Raw genomic sequence first — 10,258 nt, 5'->3', positions numbered from 1 at the left:
CCAAGACCCAAAAAAAAATAAAAAAACAAAAAAAAAAAAAAAAAAACAACTAAGGGAAGAAAAGAGAGATCAAAAATATGTAAGTTCATAGTACAACTTATTTAAATTTTTAACAAGAATCTAAGTCACGTAGTGCCTCTGTCATAGGGTTTTCGATGGTAAAATAAAAAAATGAAGCCATGATAAATTAAAATTTTATGATTCTTTAGTCCTGTAATTAGGCAAGAAAATGTGTTTGAATTGATATCCAGTATACATCTGTTATTCCAGATAATTCTAAGCTTATAAAAGACAGGAAAATTATCCACAAAGAGGTTAAAACAGTAGGAAAAGTAGAAAGGTATGAAAGAACAGAATTCTACAAAGAAAGCTAAGGGATGAAGCCTGAGTGTCCCACCTTGTGGGACAGCACACCACCCGCCCAGTCACCCAAGCCAGAAGAAACCTACATGTCATCTTTGACTCCTTCTTCCTCACTCACTACCCATCATTCCCACTGACAATACTTCCAATCCATCTACTTCTCTCCATCCCCACTGCCATTTCTCTAACTCAGATCACCACCCTCTCTTATATAAATAACTTAAATAGCCTCTTTTTTTAAAAAAAATCTTAATTTTTTAAAGTAATGATATAAAATTTATGGAACAAAAACTACATGGCATATAAATTTAAGATTACCATGACATATACCATAGACATTTCCCTTTCCTCCCTGAATGCCAGTGGCTTAGTTCCCTTAATAAGAGGAAACCAAGCTAACCAAAGTTTTGTGTGTCCTTCAAGGTGTATTTTAGGGGCACCTGGGTGGCTCAGTCGATTGAGCATCCAACTTCGGCTCAAGTCACAATCTCATGGCTTGTTAAGTTCAAGTCCTACCCTTCCCCCGCTTGCACACTCTCTCTCTTGCTCTCAAAAATAAATAAACATTAAAAAAAAAGGTAGGAAAGTGTGAAAAGAGGTCAGCATCATAGAAAGCCCTTCCCTCCCCTAGGTCATCAGAGATAATTACTAACAGTTTTAAAATCTAGTATTAAGTAACTCACCACTACTAGAAAAGTAATCCCACAAGAGCAAAAGTCCCACCAGAGACATCTCCTCTTCTTACTTAAGAGGGGGAGGAAAAAAAAAGAAAAAAGATTCTATGTTGTGATAACATTATAATCAATAAATCCCATATTTTAAAATTAAAAAATAGTTGCTTTTAATAAGATATCTTTGGATACATGATTTGAGTACAAAATATTAGGATGGGAACCATTTTATTAGACCACTTAGTCACATGCAAACATTAAAAAAGGAAAAGAATTATCTGAAGCTAACCCAATTTAGATTTGTATGAGATGACCTAGATTTGGGATGGGATCACCATGCAGAAACTCTGGCTTGCTTCTCTACTGCTTTATTCCTCATAGTAAGTCATCTACATCAATTTTGACAAGTTATCAGAATAGTAACACACTCATCCAATCTTTCTTAGTTAACTGTGGCTCTTCTGGCATAATCAGTAAGGAGTTAAATGTTACCAGTTCTTTGCAGATTAAGAAACCACACATACATTGAATCTCTTCACTAAGAAGATGGCATTTACTGGTTTTCATAAGTAGGTCTAAATCTTTGAGATCTAGGATTAGACAATGGTCTCTGAAATACGACACCAAAAGCACAGGTCATGGAAGACCTGTTTTAAATCATTAAAATTTAAAACTTCTGTCTGTCAGAGGATACCATCAAGGAAGTAAAAAGACAACACACAGGATGGGAGAAAATATTTGCAAGTCATATATTTCATATGGGATTTATATCTAGAATATATAAAGAATTCTTACAATTCAATAATAAATAGACAAGCAACCCAGTTTAAAATGGGCAGGGATGCCTGGATGGCTCAGGTGGTTAAGCATCTGACTTTGGCTCAGGTCATGGTCTCATGATTCATGGGTTTGACCCCTGTGCCAGGCTCTGTGCTGACAGCTCAGAGCCTGGAGCCTGCTTTGGGTTCTGTGTCTCCCTCTCTCTCTGCCCCTCCTTTACTCATGTTCTGTCTCTCTTTGTCTCTCAAAAATAAATTTTAAAATGTTAAAAAAATTAATGGGCAAAGAATCTGATTTGACATTTTTCCAAAGAAGATACACAAATGGCCAATAAACACATAAAAAATGTTCAATATCATTAGCCATCAGGGAAATGAAAATCAAATCCACAAAGATATACCATTCATACCCACTAATAAAGCTAACATAATAAACACATAATAATAAGTGTTGTTAAGGATATGAAGAAATTGGAACCCTCATAAGCTGCTGGTGGGAATGTAAGATTGTGCAGCAGCTTTGGAAAACAGTTTTGATGGTTCCTCAAAAGCTTACACATCTATAATATGACCCAGCAATTCCATCCCAGGTATGTAGTAAATAGAAATTAAAATATATATACACACAAAAACTTGTACATGAATGCTCATAGCTGGATTATTCATAATAGCCAAAAATAGAAACAATGTGAATGCCCATCAACTGAAGAATGGATAAACAACATGTGGTATACCCAAATAATAAAAATCATTTGGCACTAAGAAGAAAATAAAATATTGATACATGCCACAACATTGATAAGCCTTGAAAACATTATGCTAAATGAAAGATAGAGATTACATTGTATGATTCTATCTTTGTGAAATATCCCAAATAGGCAAATACAGAAGATAGAATGGTGATTACCCAGGTTTGGGGTGAAGTAGGAGAGAAATGTGAAATGACTGCTAATGTGTGCAGCATTTCTTTTTAGAGTGTTAAAAATACTCTAAAATTAGATTGTGGTGTGGTTGCAAAACTATGAATATCCTAAAAAAAAAAACCACTGACTACACATTAAGTGAGTTAGTCTTATAGTATGGTATTCTTTGTTAATAAAACTATTTTTTAAAAATGCATAATTAAGTATGTTTAAAACACTTAGCTTCATGCTTAAAGAGCAAGAAATTTGCAGACATCAACCAAAAGGAACAAAACAAAGCAAAAACAAGAAAAAACTATCTTCTTTAGTCCAGACCACAGATTGTTAACTGGGTTTAAGGATAGGCCAACATGATACCTTGGACTCAGTTCAAAGTTGCTTTTACTTTGGTTTGCTCATAAATCAATAAATAAGTAGAATAAAAATAAAAGATGCAGGAGGCTCCCCACTAATCCCTTTGTATTTCATGGATGCACACTCCAAATTTAGTGATCTTGATACCCCATACAGAGTTAGATATTCAGGTCAGAGGATCACAAAACTATAAACTGACTGTCTGTTATATTATAGTCTCAACACCCACAAAGAACTCACAATAGACCTGATAAACAAAAGAGGTATTTCTTTTAAAAGGCTGTTAAAACCAACATTAAAACATACTAGAAAGAAAGATAACTGAATATAATCAAGGAAGAGAAAAGTCTCAATATTGGACTTTAAATTAAAAATATATGTGGGGATTGAAATAATAGTCTAAGAAAATACTTATGCTCAATAAGTCATACATTTGAAAGGAAATGCAATATTTTTCTAAGTAAAGTTCCTTTATCAGAAAACTTTCAAGTATAAGGAAAAAATTTAAGTAGACCAATTAGCATACAGAAAACTGGAAAACCAATACGAGATCTGTATACACCACAACCATAACCCTCACACACCAAGAAGCCAGACCATGTGATTTTATAGGTGAGTTTTGGAAAATTTGAAGAACATATAGTTCATATATAAACTGTCCCAGGACACAGAAGAAGATAGTAAGTTTCTAAACTCATTTTATAAAGCTAGCATAATACTGATACCAAAAGTCTACAAATACAAAACAAGAAAAGGTAACAATAGATCAATTATTAAAATACAAACATCCTGAGTAAAATATTAGCAACTGATCTCAGAACTATATTTAAAGACAAATATAGGATGACCAAGTAAGGTTTATTCTAGGAATGGATAACTGATTTAATATTTAAAAATCTATGGATGTGGGGCATCTGGGTGACTCAGTTGGTCAGGCATCCAACTCTTGATTTTGGTTCAGGTCATGATCTCACAGTCATGGAAACAAACCCTGCATCAGGCTCCACACTCAGTGGATTCTCCCTCTCTCCCTCTCTGCTCTTCCCCAACTTGTACTCTATCTTTTTCAAAATAAATACATAAATCTTAAAAAAAATCTATGGATGTAACTACATGAATAAGCTAATAGAGATAATCATATGGTTATTTCAATAGATTCTATGAATTATTTGATAAAATTCAAAAGCCAGTTAAAATCTTCTGTAAAATGGAAATAGAAAGAAACTTCTTTATCACAGAAATTTTTCTGTGATATATTCTCATATATATATAGCCAAAATTAATCATAGCACTTACTGGGACATTCCCATTATATTCAGGAATACAATGACATCTGTAATCCTCATAATTATTTAACATTGTTTGGTAGTCCTATTAAATATTAGNAGAGGTTTGTCAATTTTGTTTATTTTCTCAAAAAACCAACTCTTGGTTTCATTGATCTGTTCAATTGTTTCTTTGGTGTCTATGTTGTTTATTTCTGCTCTGACTTTTACTATTTCTCTTCTTCTGCTGGGTTTGGGCCATTCTTGCTGCTCTGCCTCTAGTTCCTTTAGATGAGCTGTTAGATCTTGGACTTGCTCTTTTTCTAATTTCTTGAAATAGGCCTGGAGTGCAATGTACTTTCCTCTTAGGACTACCTTTGCCACATCCCATAGATTTTGGATTGTTGTTTTTCATTTTCATTTGTTTCCATATATTTTTTAATTTCCTCTTTAATTGCCTGATTGCAGGCCTTGTTTCCAGATCTCAGTCCACGCACCTCATTGAAATTGCCCGAAATATAAACTCGCAGGCGAGCCCCTCAGAGCAGTTTCAAGCCTCTCGCCTTCCCCCTGGGGATCGAGCCAGAAGCCGCTGCTCCCGTCTCCTCCAGGTTGGGCTGGCGAACGAGGAGCAGTTTCACCCGGGGTCACCTGGGACCAGTGTGTCCTGCCTAGGGTCAGCTGGACAGCAGGAATCCGGGTCCCTCTGTGTCCCTTCACCCAAAATATAAACTCGCGGGCAAATCTCTCAGAACAGTTTTGAGTCTTTTGCCTCCCCCCTAGGGATCCAGCTGAGCCAGAAGCACAAAGGCATGGCTGCCACGCATACCCTCCAGGTCGAGCTGGCAAGCGGGGAGCAGTTTCCCCGGGGGTTGCCTGGGAGGAGTGCGTCCCGCCTAGGGTCAGCTGGACAGCAGGAAACTGGATCCCTCTGTGTCCCAAGCAGAGGTTTTTCTCTTCTCCAGCGACAGGGACAGTGTCTTGAGCAGTTTCGGCCACTCTTTTCTCCCCACTAAACTCAGTGTGGCTCCCTGCTGAGGGGGATCCCCCCACCCCGTGTCTCTGGTCCCAGCCCGATTTTATCTTCCTCAGTTTGCACTCATGCTAGAAGGTTTTCTCAGCGGACTCAGTCTCCTTTTCCTCCCAAACTCCTGGATTCTGTAAGGGTTCCTATGGCTTCAGGCCTTCTCCGTGTGAGATATGGNTAGGGTCAGCTGGACAGCAGGAATCCGGGTCCCTCTGTGTCCCTTCACCCAAAATATAAACTCGCGGGCAAATCTCTCAGAACAGTTTTGAGTCTTTTGCCTCCCCCCTAGGGATCCAGCTGAGCCAGAAGCACAAAGGCATGGCTGCCACGCATACCCTCCAGGTCGAGCTGGCAAGCGGGGAGCAGTTTCCCCGGGGGTTGCCTGGGAGGAGTGCGTCCCGCCTAGGGTCAGCTGGACAGCAGGAAACTGGATCCCTCTGTGTCCCAAGCGGAGGTTTTTCTCTTCTCCAGCGACAGGGACAGTGTCTTGAGCAGTTTCGGCCACTCTTTTCTCCCCCCTAAACTCACTGTGGCTCCCTGCTGAGGGGGATCCCCCCCACCCCGTGTCTCTGGTCCCAGCCCGATTTTATCTTCCTCAGTTTGCACTCATGCTAGAAGGTTTTCTCAGCGGACTCAGTCTCCTTTTCCTCCCAAACTCCTGGATTCTGTAAGGGTTCCTATGGCTTCAGGCCTTCTCCGTGTGAGATATGGGGGTGAGTGAAATGTACAAAGCTCCCTACTTCTCCACCATCTTGCCCTCTTCCCACTCACAAATTATTTTTAAAGAAAACAAATGAGAGGAAATTTGTTCTATGAGATATTATTGTATATTATAAACCTACAATCATAAAACAGTCTGAGAGAAACACCAGAACAGATCATTTTTTCTTAACAAAACAGGAGTGAAATGTATACAAATAGACTCAAGTATGTACTAGAGAGTGTTATATGGAAAAGCTAATATTTTAAATCAGTAAGAAATAATTATTTTTTAAAAAAAAATAAAAGGCATTGGAATATCTAGATAACCTTTTAAAAATAAGATTAGGTGAGATTTCTATCACAAACAATCTACCAAAATAAAATACAGAAAACTTAAAGTGTTAAGGGTTTTAAAAATACACACAAACAGGGGAGTCTGGGTGGCTTAGTTGGTAAAGCGTCCGACTTTCGCTTAGGTCATGATCTTGCGGTTCGTGGGTTCGAGCCCCGCGTCGGGCTCTGTGCTGACTGCCAGCTCAGAGCCTGGAGCCTGTTTCAGTCTGTGACTCCCTCTCTCTCTGGCCCTCCCCTGCTCACGCTGTCTCCTCTCTCCTCTAGAAATAAATAAAACATTTAAAAAAAAAAATACACACAAACACATACATACAAGTATGCTACATAAATAAGTCCTATAAATCAATAAGAATAAGATGAACAATCCAATATAAAAATNACATCATTAGTTATAAGGAAAATACAAATGAAAACTCCACTGAGAACCAACAAACCAGAACACCCAACAGTAAAAGGCAAATATGCAAAGCACCTTGAACTCTTATGCATTGTGGTGAGAATGTATACTGGTACTACTATTTTGGGAAACTGTCTGGCAGTATCTATAAGGGCCAAATATGAGTCTATTCAACGACCCAGGAATCCTATACTCTGGCATATTCCAGAGAAATAAGCACTTATGTCCACCAAAAGACACATACCAAAAAAGTTCCAAGCTGTAAACAACCCAATGTCAACCAACATCAGCAGTTTGCAGTATAATCATACAATGGAATACTGCTCAGAAGTAATAAATAATATCCAACAAGAGTCATACTGCATGATGTTCAAAAGTCAGAGAAACTAAGCTATGGAAACACAGATTAGAACAGTACTTAACTGCTAAAATATAAAAACAGCCTATCTCTTGATCTGGATGGTGTATGCATGGATGGATACATACATAAAAATTCATCAAGCTTTGGGGCACCTGGATGGCTCAGTCAGTTGAGTGTCTGACCTCAGCTCAGGTCATGATCTCGTGATTCATGGATTTCAGCCCCATATCCGGCTCTGTGCTGACAGTTCAGAGCCTGGAGCCTGCTTCAGATTCTGTGTCTCCCTCTCTCTTTGCCCTCCCACACTCGCGCTGCCTCTCTCTGTCTCTCAAAAATAAATAAACATTTTTAAAAAATCATCAAACTTCACAGTTTTGTGCACTTTACTCTATGGAAGTAAAAAAGAAATACATACATACTGAAAAGTACTAAAAGAAAATACAGTTGGGGAACATTTATGTTATCTTGAGAGACAGGGAAGGTCTCTGTAAGCATGACCAAAAGATAAAAACTACAAAGAGAAAAATGAATTTAACTTCATAAAAATAAAAAATATATAAAACTTTACATGGCAAACAAGACAGGAAACTTTATTTGCAATATTTGTATGTAATAAAGAATTAAAAATTTTAGTATATAGGAAGTTCTCACAAATCAATAAGGAAAAGAAAAGGGCATGACTAGGACATTTACCAAAAACAAAAACAAATAGCCATTAAACACATGAAAAGAATACAAATTAAAACAAGATACTATTTTTCACTTATCAGACAGGCAAAAATAAAATATATATACAGAATTAGTGTTGGTATTGAGAAATAGCACTCCAGTATATTAATGGTGGAGTCATAGAATGGCTCAACTTTTCTGAAGGACATTTTAAAATACAATACTTTCCAAAGACAATGGCTCAACTTTTCTGAAGGACATTTTAAAGTACAATACTTTCCAAAGACCAGAATGAGCACATTTCCTTAGCCAAGCAATTCCACAACTAAAAATTCATCTTAAAGAAAAAAACATGACAAATTTGTAAAATATCTGTACAATGATGGTCAATGCAGCACTGTTAAAAGCAACAAAATAAATTCATATAATAGATTACATATAAATTTTAAACTAGCTACTTTTTATGAAGCACATACAAACTAATTACATATATCATCTCATTTAGTTGTCACAAGAACTCTGAGAGCTATTACTCTATTCCCATTTTCATCTGAAGATGAGAAAACTGAGGATCAGATAAATAATGATATTTGCCCACCCTCAGCAGTCTAGGGAATGACAGATACTGAATTAGAACAAACTTGGTCTGACTCCAAAAGCCAGTGTTCTTTAATTTAGATTTATTGACAAGGAAGAACATTTATACCACAGTGTTAAATGAAAATGTAGTTTATAGAACAGTTGCACAGTTTGATTCCATTTTGTAAAATATACACATAACTATAACTATTAGATGTATAGATTTGCAGGGGGAAATTCTACAAAGATATACATTAAAATGTTAATAAAAGTTATCCTTTAGGTGTTTGGGGAATTCAATTTTTTCTTTATGCTTGTTTTTCTTTTCTACAGTGAATAAATTTAAGTTATAAATAGAAAAACACATCTACAAAACCAATACCCCTTTGAAATTGTAAACTATAGCCTATCATCTTTTACTATAAATGCAGTCTATTTGCTCCACACATTTTTTAAAAATGTTTTTATTTACTTTTGAGACAGAGAGAAAGTATGAGCTGGGGAGGAGCAAACAGAGAGGAGACAGTAACAGGAATGGAAGTGGGCTCTGCTCTGACAGCAGAGAGTCCAATGCTGGGCTCAAACTCATGAGCGGTAAGATCATGACCTGAGCAGAAGTCCGAGGCTTAGCCGACTGGGCCACCCAGGCGTCCCACTCCACACACTTTTAAATACATAAATGAGGCAGATCCTTCACATATTTATACTCAACAAACCCTTTGTGAGCACCTACTATGTTCTAGATACTGTTACATAAATGGTATTACTTCAGTGTACCTAGATTCTTTTTACTCCTAAGTGTGGCATCAATGGTACCCACTCTGCCTTTCATATCTTGATCACAACTATTTGCATTTGGATTTTAAGTGATATCTCTAATTATCGAATGCAATTAAACCCATACTAAAGGCATAGCTGGTATTATACTACCAATGGCTGGCCTGCCTCAGTGGCTTTAGGCTTTGAAGAGTCAGACAAATGTTTCATCACTTACCACCTCTGTACTGCCCTATTCCTGAAAGTAGAGGGCATGCTGGCCTGGCGTGGATTCTTAACGTTTATTTCAAAACGGGAGGGCCAGATCTCAAAACCCAGACCCCACCAGGTGCAAATTCCCCACTTGTTAAATATTTCTCCCCCTCCCCTCCTCTCCTCCCCACGTTTCTTACTCCCTTTCTTTTTGGAACTCTAGGCCCTAATTCTTTCTGCTATGTCAGTTAAATGGGGGTGATTTTAGAACCCATTTCTCATTGGATCTCCTCTCTTTAGCCCTCCAATCATGTATGTCTAATTCCGCAAAGCATACAAACAAAAAACACACCTTGGGGGTTCTCATAGCCCCGAGTTTCCACAGCCAGGGCAGCTGTACCCAAAAGGCAGGAAAACAGCTGCTCATCTGTCCTTGGAGACAAAGGACAGGATGAACCCGCAGCAACGAATGCTCAGAGGTGCGTGGTGGCGAAGGTGGGGAAGAGAGCAAACCTCTCCCGTCTACGCCTTATTGTGAGGAAAGATGCATCTGACTTTGCTAACACAGCTCTTAGAGGGACTAAACTCTTTCCTGGTACCACTGAAAACGGTACGGGCACTGTTTGTACAGGCAGGATTTTTAAATGGTTTAAAGAATTTAAAAGGAAAAAACACAGGGATTGGCCTCATCACTACAGTACCGCTTAGAGCCTAACGCAGAAGAGCTTTTAGCAGGACCATTGACCTGCACAGTGCCCAGCACTAACACCATACCGGGAGCACCTGTGAATAGGCCGGAGCGGACGAAGCGCGGATCTGATTGGGTGGCAGCCGAGGGCGCAGTG

General features: G+C 38.1%; 1 protein-coding gene across 2 annotated transcripts in view; it reads right to left on the bottom strand.

Moving 5' to 3' along the window:
• Positions 1-10,258, bottom strand: part of IGSF11 (immunoglobulin superfamily member 11) — a 177,778-nt gene that overhangs the window by 167,367 nt on the left and 153 nt on the right. The window lies entirely within an intron of this gene.

The sequence above is a fragment of the Crocuta crocuta genome, unplaced genomic scaffold (genome assembly GCF_008692635.1).
Source record: "Crocuta crocuta isolate KB4526 unplaced genomic scaffold, BGI_CrCroc_1.0 scaffold87, whole genome shotgun sequence".
NCBI lineage: Eukaryota > Metazoa > Chordata > Mammalia > Carnivora > Hyaenidae > Crocuta > Crocuta crocuta.
Note: the sequence above shows the minus strand (reverse complement) of the source record. Positions and strands in the feature narration are given on the sequence as shown.